At 52.0% G+C, this 12,219-nt stretch overlaps 1 protein-coding gene across 3 annotated transcripts in view; it reads left to right on the forward strand.

Moving 5' to 3' along the window:
- Positions 1-1,636: 1,636 nt before the first annotated feature.
- The window catches only part of SEMA4D (semaphorin 4D), a 121,825-nt gene continuing 111,242 nt past the window's right edge, over positions 1,637-12,219 (forward strand). For all 3 annotated transcript variants that reach the window (XM_081237866.1, XM_081237863.1, XM_081237865.1), the window contains exon 1: positions 1,637-1,730. The gene's annotated coding sequence lies outside the window, so the exon portion shown is untranslated. The remainder of the gene's footprint in view (positions 1,731-12,219) is intronic.

Genomic DNA, 12,219 nt, shown 5'->3' on the forward strand with positions numbered 1-12,219 from the left:
TCTGCAATACTGGCTTTTACCGATCCAAAGAATGGGTCCCTTCTTGGGGCCTAGGATGCTGTTAAGACAGCCCTGCCCTAATCTCTTCCCATCAGGTTTTACTCCAAATTAGATGGTGAACACAGATTCACAGACTTCTCCCACTGGAAGACAGCTTGGAAGGGACATCTCCCCCATGTCTTTCTCATGACAGTAGCCAACGATGAGTGTGGGCTACGTGGTCCTGGGGGCTTTACCCAAGATTCTCTCCTCCGTGCTCAGCAACCCTTGGAGAGATCCTCACCTTGGGAAGGGCGGGACAGGGCTCACAAGGTCACCCTGGAAGCATCAGAGCCAGGACTGAAACCGGAGTCTATCAGATTCCAGATTCCATGTCATGATCTCTACCTACAGAGGGTAAGGAGGTGAGCTCCTGGCAACCCCTACCTGCACCCTTGGCACTAGTTTCACCATCTTAGTTTTGCTGGCCCCGCGTCGGTGTACTACTGGCCCTAAGGCCTGCCTCTTGGACTGTCAGCACGGAAAGGCAACTGGCCCCTGAAGGGAGTGAGGCTCTCGGGCCTATTACTGAACCTTTAGGAATGGCTTCATTTCAAAACTCTCACCCTGGCTCTCAGTGGCTTGTAGGCATCAGGAAAGCAGCCTCAGGTGCCCTGGGAGTGTGCCTGCAGCCTGGAGATCTATGGCCAGGCCTCGCGACAGAGCTCCCTGACTCCTACACATGGGGAAATCCTGGCTCGTTCATTGGGAACTATACCCCTTTCTCTGGACAGCATCCCTCAGCAGGCCTACTGGCCAGGCTAGCCACCTTCCAGGCCTGTCACTTCTTTCTCCAGGGCAGAAAGGTTTGGAGCAGTCTTCAGAGGGTACCTAGGCCCTCAAACCTGTGGGTTAGTATAAATGTTGGTTAGCAAATGTTGAACACGAAACAAACAGTTGGCCTGGAGGCAAACAGAAGGGCTGCAGCAAATCCTAGATTGGCACCAGCCTGCTTCACCCTGGAAAAATAGCAGGAGGTTTGGTCTGGAATATTCTCATATTCAGATTTGCTTGGAAGCAAAGGAGCAAGTGTCCTGGGAGCCCACATGCTTTGTCCACACGGTGTGCAGGTCAGGTCCCCAACACAGCTGCACCAGGGCCTGCGGGCTCGAGAAACCTTGGAGATTTGGGGGGGGGTCAGGTCAGTCTCCCAGATGGGGCAAGCTGCTCCATTAGCAGGTGGTGAGGAGGGGGTAACTGGGCACTTCAGCAGAACCTGTGTTGGACCCAGCAGAGAAGTGGCCAAGACAGAGGGAAAGTGTGGCGGTGGGGGGGGAGGTGAGGTGGGAGGTGGGAGGGGCCAGTGGGGGAGGGGGGCGGGGAGAAGTAGAGGAAGGTAAAGAAAGGGGAGGGAAAGGGGGAGGGACGGAGAGGGTAGGGGAGAGAGGAAGAGGGCGGAGAGCCGGGCGGGGAGTAGGAGGAGGCAGGGGAGAGGGGGAGGGACGAGAGAGGAGGCGGGAAGGGGAGGAGGGGAGCAGAGGAGGGGCCTGCGCACCACCCCTTGCCCTCCCTCCCGCGCCGGCCTCCGCGCCCTCGCGCGCCGCAGCATCCCCGCGCCGCCTGGCCGCGCCGCCCCTCCGCGCCGGGCCTGAGAGCCGGCCGCCTCCGCCGCCGCCGCCGCCGCCATTCCTACGCCCGCGCTCTCTGGGCCGGGCACCGCTGTTTCGCGCGGCCAGGACGCACCGCGCCAGGTAAGGGCCGGCGGGCAGAGGGAGGGCGCGGGCCGGGCAGGTGCGTGGGGGCGGCGAGACCCTCCCCGGGCCGGTCCCCAGAAGCCTCCCGGAGCCCCCGCCCCGAAGCCCCGTGACTCCTCCCGGACCCCCGGACCCTCACGGAGTCCCGTTCCCGGAGCTCCCTGACTCCTCCCCGGACCCCTCCCGGAGTCTCCACCCTGGACCCCCAGGACCCCTCCCCTGCTCGGCTCCCTCCCTGCCCCGGCGCGCAGGTGGGTCGGCGGCGCTGGGGCGGCGCTGGGGGCTCGCGGCGCGTGGCCAACCCTGTCCAGGGGCGGGGGCGGCGCGTTCGGCCAGGCCCGCCGCTCCTGTCCACCCGGCCCCCGCCCCACTTTGGCCATTCGGGCCTGGCCAGGCCCCGCGGCTTCTATTTCTGTCTCTGAGGCCGCGGATCCTGGGCGCTGGACCCGGAGCCGCGTACTCAGACAGGTGGGGTAGGTCGGGGCCCTGGTGATGAATGCTGCAGGCCTCGGCTTCCTTTAGGGTTTTGGCTGCGTGATTCTAGAACAGCCAAGGAGAATCAGCAGCCTTAGCTCAGGGCTGCACCTGTTGCAGCCGCTTGGTGAGCTGCAGGAGGCTGAATCCACTGGGGTTTTGCCAATGCAAACATGGAAAGGAGAGTTGGGTCGTGGTGATCCTCTTCGTTTATTTGATTTAGTATTGGAGGTGGGGTGCAGGGGAGTCTGGAGGTGAGCAGTTCACCGAAAATGAGGCCTAGGCCTCATTGTCAAGGGCAGGGACCTGCTTTCTGGAGCGTTTGCCATGCGAAGTTGTTCTGCTTTTGATTTGAAAACCTCCCCTTATGTTAAGCACATCCAGGACTTGGGGACTGTGGCCAAGTGCCTGGCTCCCCTATTCTGAGTCTATTCAAATCCACTAGGCGCCACCGAGCGGAAGTTTCCTTTCCAAGGGGTAAAGTGACATCGGTGACCTGTCACCTCATATCTGCCCCAGGCCTGCGGCCTGCCTTCTGGCTGTCTGGGGGCCGTTATTTGGGAATGTTTACTGTGTCCCAGAAACAGACTGCCTCGGCCAGTGCTGAGGCCAGGACTCTGGTAGAGATAATGCCCCGATTGTCACTTGAACCGTTGGTGTCTGTGCATAACGTCTGCAAGAATAAAGAAGAATAAAGCAGGCCTGCTCTGAGTACTCCAGGCACCAGGTCCTACCAGGGATAAAACCTACAGGAATGAGGGGAGGGTGAGGGACACGCTGGGGTATTTCTGTGGACAAGGACTGTCCCCCCCAAGAGGCTGGACCTTCAGATTGAACAAAAAAGTGTTTGTAGTACAACCAGCAGGTAAACCAAATAAAGAAATAAAAACTAATTGCTGGCACTGAGAGGCAGCCCTGCCCAGTTCCACTCTTGCACCGTGTTACAGGACCCCGAGCTGGCATGGGAACTGGCTGCCTTTGACTGTTGGAAAATGCAACCTTTCAGAGACCCTCCACTGGTAACCGGGGTGCTCTGGCAGGCTTGCTCAGGGTCCTGGCAGATGGTGCATCCACCCTGGCTCAGGAGTAGGGGGCAACGCCACACCACACAGCTGTCCAGTGGGTCTGGGGGCAGGGAGATGACCTTAATGACGTCATTCACTCGTGGTCTGTTCCCTGTGGGTCAGCCAAGGCGAGTTTCATCTCAAGTGCCTTCCCCACACCAGGCAGGGATGTCTAGGCCAGTGCTTGGGAGTGCACACTAATGGCTGGCTCTGAGTGATGGGGGAGGACCATCCGCTGGTGCCAGCACATAGCAAAATCAATAATGTGTTGCAGAGATCAATGGTTTTCTTGCTGGTCCTCTGTGCTTCTAGAGGGAGCCTGCGTCTCCCACACTGAGCATGGACAGGCCCAGGCTTCCCACCCCTCCCTCTGGGTTCCATTTCTGGTGGGGGGGAGGGGGGGTTCGGCCGGGATGCTGGCCAGGAGCCTCTTCCTAACCCCTTGTTCTGTCTGATGAGCCTGGGGCCAGAGCTCTTGGGTTGGCACTTTGGACCCATGTTCCCTCCCCACCAGCAGGAGTCCCCAGTGTCCCTGGGTTAGGCCCCTGCTGCTGTGTAAATGAATTGGCTTTCTGATTGTTCCATAATTAACAGCAACCTTCCCCTCATGCTAAGAATTTGTGTGATCAAAAGAACTCCTGGGGGGGCTTCCCTGGTGACTCAGTGGTTGGGGGCCTGCCTGCCGATGCGGGGGACACGGGTTTGAGCCCCGGTCCGGGAAGATCCCACATGCCGCGGAGCGGCTGGGCCCGTGAGCCATGGCCGCTGAGCCTGCGTGTCCGGAGCCTGTGCTCCGCAACAGGAGAGGCCACAACAGTGAGAGGCCCGCGTACTGCAAAAAAAAAAAAAAAAAAAAAGAACTCCTGGGAAAGTGATGTGGCAGGTAGTTCCTCCCTGTGCCCCCAGTCCCCCATCCCCAGGCTCTTCTGAGAGTGACAGCAATGGCCAGTTAACTGTCCAGGCCTGCAGGGCGCTGCGGGGTGAAGCTGGCCATGTGTAAAAATATACACATGAACTTGCCATCAGTTGACTGTTGAGGGTGGTTGCTGGAAGAAAGATTACCGTCCTTCCTGGGGCTTGGCAGGTGCAGCCTCCCCAGCCCCACCTGTGCCACTGGGGCCCGTGGCCACTTGGGGATGTCTCGGGGCGTCACCTGAGAGCAGGCCGGTCGGGCAGGCTCCCCTGTACTGGAGACTCACTCAGCACAACTCATGGCCGTTTCAGCCTGCCTGCTGTCAAGAGGTGATGTGGGGCAGTGGAGATTTATTAAGAGGAAATAACTGTTGATTCAGTCAAGTGGAGACAGCGTGTAAGTGGGCCTCGCCTGGAGCTGGGATGGCGTTTTTTGGTACGACAACTAAGCTGATCTTTGGGTTAGGCAAATTGACTCATCCCAATTCCTTGGAGTGGCTCACTTTCCAGCTGCCTGACCCTTCCCGAGTGCGTGAACGTTTACCTGGCAGGGTAGTACCTGGGCCAGGCATCACAGCAGCCCAGGTGTCATTCCCCCATAACTGCCTTCCAGTGTGCCCTTGTGATCCTCCAGTGGGACAGGGTCCCTTATTTGCTGTGAAAGTCTCAAGATGCTGTCTGTGAAAGTAGAGACTACACCCCCACCCCCTCCCGACCTCGGTTGCTCCTGCGTAGCACCCGGGATTGCAGTCTTTGAACAAAATGCAGTCAACCTGCGTTTGACCCAAGAATCACTCCTTTCAAAAATTACGGTATTTATGAGATAGTTGGACATTTGTTGAGTGAATGATGATTTTAAAGGATAATTATATTCCTTAGGAACAGCACTGAGGTTACGTTGAAGCAATCTTTAGCCTTTAGTGATAGATACTCGAGTTATTTGCAGAGGAAATGATACAGCATTTGAGATCTGTTTCAGGTTAGCACGGGTGGGGGTGGGCTGGGGTGGTGGAGGGGCAGGATTGTCCATGGTTGGATGGTTGTTGGCTCTGGGTGACCGTACCTGAGAGTTCGTTATTCTGTTCAGGCCACTTCTGTGTATTTTTGAAATTCTTTATCGTAAAAAAGTTAATAATCTAAGAATCCCATTCCCCCCCCCCCCAGAATACCATATATTTCACTTCATGAAATAGTTGAGGGTTACTTTAAAAGAAGTGCCTATGTATTAAGTGAAAACACTGCTCCTTAGTGTAGACTGTATGGAATGACTCCTTTTATGCATGTGTAGGTAATAAGGTGTAGAAGCATCTGGAAGGACAGACGCTGTGTATTGAACAGATGATGATGGAGTGCCACTGTGGATGAGTGAGACAGGCACTGCTCCAGGCTCTAAGGACATAGCTCCAAGCAAGAGTGACTGTCCAGCTAGCAACAGGGGTGGGAGGGAAGGATGTGTGTGTGCACGCGAGTGTGTGTGCTTGTGTGTTGAGGCAGGGTTGAGAAGGGGGAGGGCGGGAGGAGCAAGGGGACCCTGTCCTTTCAACCCCATGCACTTCTGTGTGGTTTGTTTCTTTTACAGTGGGATGATTTTTGTAATGATAACATGTATTTTTAAGAAGGGGTCTCCATTAAGGAATAGAATAGCCTATTTTAAATATTAAATTTCTAAATCTAAATTCTAAATGGGTTTGACTTGTAGGAATTCATGTTCCTACACAGCTTAGTAACGGATGATGTGGCTTAAATGAGGCATTCAATGAATCGATAATCACTGATGCTCTGAGTATGTGATCTGTGGGCCGTGAAAAAGAGACATTGATACCCTGACCTCGGCAATAGCGGAGACAAGACCCAAACCCTGAAAATTAAACAGCAACATCATCTCTCAATGGGGGCAGTGAGCTGAGGGACCATCCTGGTTCTGGGCCGTGGGATGGGGAAAGCCCTCAGCTCAGACCCACCATAGTCCTGTTTTCAGTGGAGAACCACCTTCCCTTCCATGGGCCTTGGCCCAGAAACAAAAGCAAAGACGGTCCAGGGCCTTCGTGGGTGGATTTCCACTGCTAGTTGGATGACCTGCCCCTGTGGGGCTGTCCCACACATTTTTAGCAGTTGCTGTTTTTTCATTTAGTAGAGGGTATGTTTAAGTCACTTTCATCTGTACCAACAAAAAAGCATACAAATCCTATATCCACAAAGTAAAAAAGTACAAGTTTTCTGGGGTCCTAAGTTTTTTTTTTTTTTTTTTTTTTTTTCTATTTTCCTGTCCTATTGCAAGAAATTTGAGTTGCTTAAGCACCAGAATATAATCTGCTTTGATCTAGCATTTGGGTGTTGTTTGGCTCTGATGCGTGTTTTGATTTTGTTTGCAAGGACACTACGTTCCCGGGGGCCTGCCTTGAATAAGGGCCTCAGCTGGACCCCACTTTGTTCTCACCATGTGTTTGGGAGTTTTGTTTGTCGTTGTTGTTTACTAGTATTTTCTGTGGCTGTGGGACGGCACAGCCAGGCCTGCAGCAGGGTGGCTCTGCGCTGAGCCTGGGGTCTTGTCTGTGTGGCCGTGAGCCGCCTGCCATCAGAACGGGCTGTAAATACACAGCCCATTTTCCCATTGAGATCAGACGTGTTCCTTGCATCTTAGTGCTTCCCAGAGGCCTTAGGGATCCTGCCCAAGTAGAGCTGTGCTGTCCGGGCATTCAGGGCACACAGGAGGTCTGTGTCCTTTGTGGGTGAGGTCCCGTCATTCATCTTTCTTGAAGTGAAGGAATTAGATACCTTTAAGCCCCCTTTCAACTCGCAGATTTGTCCACTTCATGGAGTCTCACCATTTCCCCCAGCAAATGTTTATTGAGCTCCAATTGCAGCAAGAAACCAAGAGACAGAAGACTCTGCCAACTTGGCACTTACGGTCAAGTAGCAGGTGATGGAAGGCTAAGGAGAAGTAATAAGTCAGAATGTCATGCATGGGGGCCATAGTGCTATTGTGGGGTCCAGGTGCTCAAGGGAGCCAGCAGTTTGGGGGAGTTTGAGATTTGAAATCAGGTGGCCGGTGGGCTGGCGGAGGAGGTGAGGAGTGACCCAGGGGGACATCCCAGCACACTGTAGCAAGACCAGGGGGTGGGTGAGGCTGGAGCGCGGGAGCAGCCCCATGCAGGTGGTGGGTCTGGCTAGATTCTGGTATGTTGTGAAGATGGAGCCAACAGGATGATTGGAGCAATAGAGGAGTCCAAGGTGACCCCGGGATTCTTGGCTCAGGCAACCTGAGGGATGGAGTGGGCATCATCCTGAGATGGACTCTCTGTGGGCACAGCAGTTGTGGGGAATTCGGGAGGGCGGCTGGCTCTCCAGATAGTACCTGTGAGCTCCGTTGCTGTCCACGTGCTGGTGGTGAGGGGCTTTTCAGGCAAGTGAGGCTGGAGTTTGGGGGAGTGGCCTGGGCCCGGCAATCAACCTGGCTCCTGCCGGCACACAGGTGTGATTTTTAAAACTGAGTCAGCACAAGATGGCGGGAGAGTTGGATGGATGGAGGAGAGGAGAGGTCCAAAGTCAAGGGACCAAGAAGGAGTGCCAACAGGGCAGGAGAAAGCCAGAGGTGTCGGGGGCATCCAGGAGCCACGGGCAGATCATGCATGGGGAGGAGGGGCTGCCTGGCCAAGGAGTCCAGTGAGGCGAGGACTGAGAATTATCCTTGGAGAGTTGACCTTAGCAACGTGGAGGTCATCAGTGTCCCGATGAGAGGTGTAGGGGTGTGGTGGGCCAGGAAAGGGGCAGAAGGAGAGCTCGGGACAGCAAGAGTCGGTACCTCTTTCGAGAATTTTGCTGAGAGATGGGGAGAAGCCGTTGGGCATAAGGATTTGAGAGAAGGCTTATGTTTCAGGTTTCTGTCCTGAAGGGAAGGACGGAGTGGAGGGGAAGAGTGATGAAGAAAGTGGGGTGGGGCCCTTGCCCAAGTCCTCCGATAGGGGCAGATGGGAGGCCAGCTGTTCCCCCGCAAGCAAACTTTCACTGGCTCTAGTGTGCACTGCCCCTCTGCTTGGCCCTGAGGTAGGCAGACAGGGGAGAGGAGCCAGGGTCTCAGACAATGGTTATGGAAGCTTGTGACAGCAGAGCCTCTGGGTACGGCCGTGGGTGCCCAGGGGCGATGGAGCGCTCTTGGGTGGTGAGCACAGAAGGCCTGGAGAGCTGAGTTTGCTAGGCTCCTGGGCAAGGGGTGGATGCCCTCCTGGCTGAGAGGACACCTGTGCCGGGCAGGAGAAGGGCGGAGGGGGGCCAGGTCCACTGGCCTGATGGGCCTGGCCAGAAACAGAGGCTGAAAGTGGGGCTGTGTCCTCACAGCCAGAATGTGAGCATTTCCCTCCTGATATTAGCCTGGCATTTCCTATATATAGGCCCTGGCCACTAGCGAGGACCTGCGTGTTATCTGCAACACTGCCTTAATTCCATATCCACTGAACGCTGCGTGAACGAGAGAACCCGTGTGCAGGAGTGGTTCCTATGCCAGCGGCATCACATCCCCCGAACTTGCCACAAGTGCAGGTTTTCACCTCTACCCCGGACCCCCTGAATCAGAAGCTCTGTGTTTTCATAGGCCACCCAAGGCTGGGCTAAGCACAGCCTGCCCTTGTGGGCTGCACTCTGGAGGGCAGACAGGAGGACAGAGGCAGGGCTGTGGGCCTCACTCTGGACGTTCATTAGACTCGGGGTGTTTGCCTGTAGAAACAATGTTTCATTAACCAGTATTATGGAGGCATAATTTACATACAGTAAAAGGTACTGTTTTTTTTTTTTTTGTGATACGCGGGCCTCTCACTGTTGTGGCCTCTCCCGTTGCGGAGCACAGGCTCCAGACGCGCAGGCTCAGCGGCCATGGCTCATGGGCCCAGCCGCTCCACGGCATGTGGGATCCTCCCGGACTGGGGCACGAACCCGTGTCCCCTGCATTGGCAGGCAGGCTCTCAACCACTGCGCCACCAGGGAAGCCCCCAAAGGTACTCTTTTAAGTACCCTGTTCAGTGAGTTTTGACAAAGGTACACAGTTATGCAACCGCCAGGAGTGGGTGAACTCTGGCCTGCAGGTCAGGTGCACCTCACACATTCATGCACCCACACCATCCCTGGCCACTGTCAGCCGGAGTTGAGCAGTTGCAGCAGAGATTGTTTCGCTTGTGAGCCCTCCCCAAGTTTCCTGTTGCCTCTTTGCATTCAGCCCTCCACCCAAGCAATCACTGATCTGCCGAAATTAGACTATTATGAGATTTGTTTCTTTAAGAGTTTCAAAATGGAAGCATGTATTGTAGACTCTGTGTCTAGCTTCTTTCCCTTGGCACGTTTTTGAAATTTGGTACACGTGGGTGTACCATGGTTTATTAATTAATTCACCTGCTGGTGGATGTTTGGATTGCTTCCTGTTCGAGGTTGTTGTGAATAAAAGTGCTGTGAGCTACAACTCAACACAAAAGGAAAAACAACCAGTTGAAACATGAGCGAACGTATTACATCTCCAAAGAAGCTAGACAAATGACAAATAAGCGCATGAAAAGATGCTCAACATCATTAGTCACTAGGGAAGTGCAAATCCAAACCTCAGTGAGATACCACTTCCGTCTCACCAGAATGGCTTTTATCAAAAAAAAAGGGAAATAATAAGTGTTGGTGAGCATATGGAGAAATTATAAATTTCATACATTGCTTTGAGAATGTAAAATGGTGGAGCAACTTTGGAAAACAGAGGTTCCTCCAAGAGTTAAATATAGAACTGTCATATGACCCAGCAATTCTACTCCTGGGTAAATACCCAAAAGAATTGAAAATAGATATTCAAACAAAAACTTGTTTACTGCTTTTCATAGCAGCACTGTTCACAATTTGGGAACCAACCCAAATGCCTATTAGTGGATGAATGAATAAATCAATGTGGTCCCTCCAGACAATGGAATATTAGTTAGCTGGAAAAGGAATGAACTACTGACACGTGCTGCAACATGGATGACCCTTGAAAACATTATGCTAAGTAAAAATAGTCAGACATAAAAGCGCACATGTTGCATGATTCCATTTATACGAAATGTCCAGAATAGGCAAATCTACAGAGTCCGAAAGCAGATTAGTGGTTGCCGGGGCTTGGGGCAGGGGAGAATGGGAGCGACTGCTTCATATGTACGGGCTTTCCTTTGGAGCTGATGAAAATGTTCTGGAACTAGATAGGGGTGATGGTTGCATACCCTTTAAAATGGTTAAAGTAGTAAATTTTATGTTCCGTGTATTTTACCACTATAAAAAAAGATATAGGGCTTCCCTGGTGGCGCAGTGGTTGGGAGTCTGCCTGCCGATTCAGGGGACGCAGGTTCGTGCCCCGGTCCAGGAGGATCCCACATGCCTCGGAGTGGCTGGGCCCGTGAGCCATGGCCGCTGAGCCATGGCCGCTGAGCCTGTGCGTCCGGAGCCTATGCTCGCAATGGGAGAGGCCACAACAGTGAGAGGCCCGCGTACCGCAAAAAAAAAAAAAAAAAAAAAAAGATATAAAAAATGCTATATTCATTCGTATGCACATCTGGGTGCAGACAGGTGTTTTCATTTCTCTTGAGTAACTACTTAACAGTAGAATTGTGGGGTTGTGGGGTAAGTGTGTCTTGAACTTCATAAGAAACTGGCAAACTGTTTTCCAAAGTGGCTGTGTCACTTTACATCCCCACTGCTAATGTGCGAGCACAGCTATTTCACGTCCTTGCCAACACTTGCTGTTGTCAGTCTTTTTAATTTTAGCTATTCTAGTGGGAGTTGTTGTGCTGGATCATGGACATTCTAGTTGAGTATCTTTTCCTGTATTTAGTAGCTGTTTGTATTTATTCTTTTGCGTTTTTGTTCAAATCTGCCGACGTTTAAATTGGGTTATTTGTCTTCATATATTTGAGTTCTAAGAGTCCTTTACATATCCTGGATTCAAGTTCTTTGTTAGATATTTGTATTGCAAATACTTTCTCTCGGTCTGTGGCTTACCTTTTTACTTTACTAATGATATCTCCTCGGGACTTCCCTGGTGGTCCAGTGGTTAAGAATCCGCCTTCCAATGCAGGGGACACAGGTTTGATCGATCCCTGGCCAGGGAAGTAAGATCCCACACGCCGCGGGGCAGCTAAGCCCGCGTGCCACAACTACAGAGCCCACACACTCTGGAGCCCACACCACTACTAGAGAGAGGCCTGCATGCTGCAACGAAAGATCCTGCACATTGCAACTAAGACCTGACGCGGCCAAAAATTAGATGAGTAAATAAATATTAAAAAAATGATATCTCTCAAAGGACATACATTTTTAGTTTTAAGTCCAGTTATATCAATTATTTTTAGTAGTTTAGGCTTTTTGTGTCCTATTTAAGAAACTTTGCCTCGCCCATAGTCATAAAGATTTTCTCCTGTGTTTTCTTCTGAAAACATTACGGTTTTAGCTTTTATGTTTAGATCTGTTATCTATATTGAGTTACCTGTTAACTGGAAAGAGCTAAGAATTGAGGTTTATTGTTTTGAGTGTGGATAGCCAATTGTTCCAGTGCCATTTGTTAAAGAAACTATCCTTTCTCCACAGAATTATTGGCATCATGTTTGAAAAGTAATTGAGAATCTGTGTGGCTTTGTTTCAGGCTCAATTCTGGTCTGTTTTGGCTTATTCACCATTGACCCTAGAACCATTCTGTATTCATGACTTGCTGTATAGTAATTCCTGAAGCCAGGTAGTGAGACTTCCAATTGTATTTCCTTTTCAAAATTGTGTTGTCTAGCCTAGATCCTTTGCATTTCTGTATAAATTTAAAATCAGCTTACCAGTCCTTCTACGAAAAAGCCTGCTTCGATTTTGACTGGGGTTACATTAACTCCTTAGATCAACTTGGGTAATGTAGACATTTTAACAATATTGAGCCTCAGTCAGTGGTCATGGACTATCTTTCCGTCTGTGTTTGCCTTCCTTCATTTTTCTTAGCAGTGATTTGTAGTAGTCACTGTAGGTCTTATACATATTTTATCAAATTTATTCATAAGTAT

Source organism: Mesoplodon bidens, assembly GCF_964165515.1.
Source record: "Mesoplodon bidens genome assembly, chromosome: 6".
Classification (NCBI taxonomy): Eukaryota; Metazoa; Chordata; class Mammalia; order Artiodactyla; family Ziphiidae; genus Mesoplodon; species Mesoplodon bidens.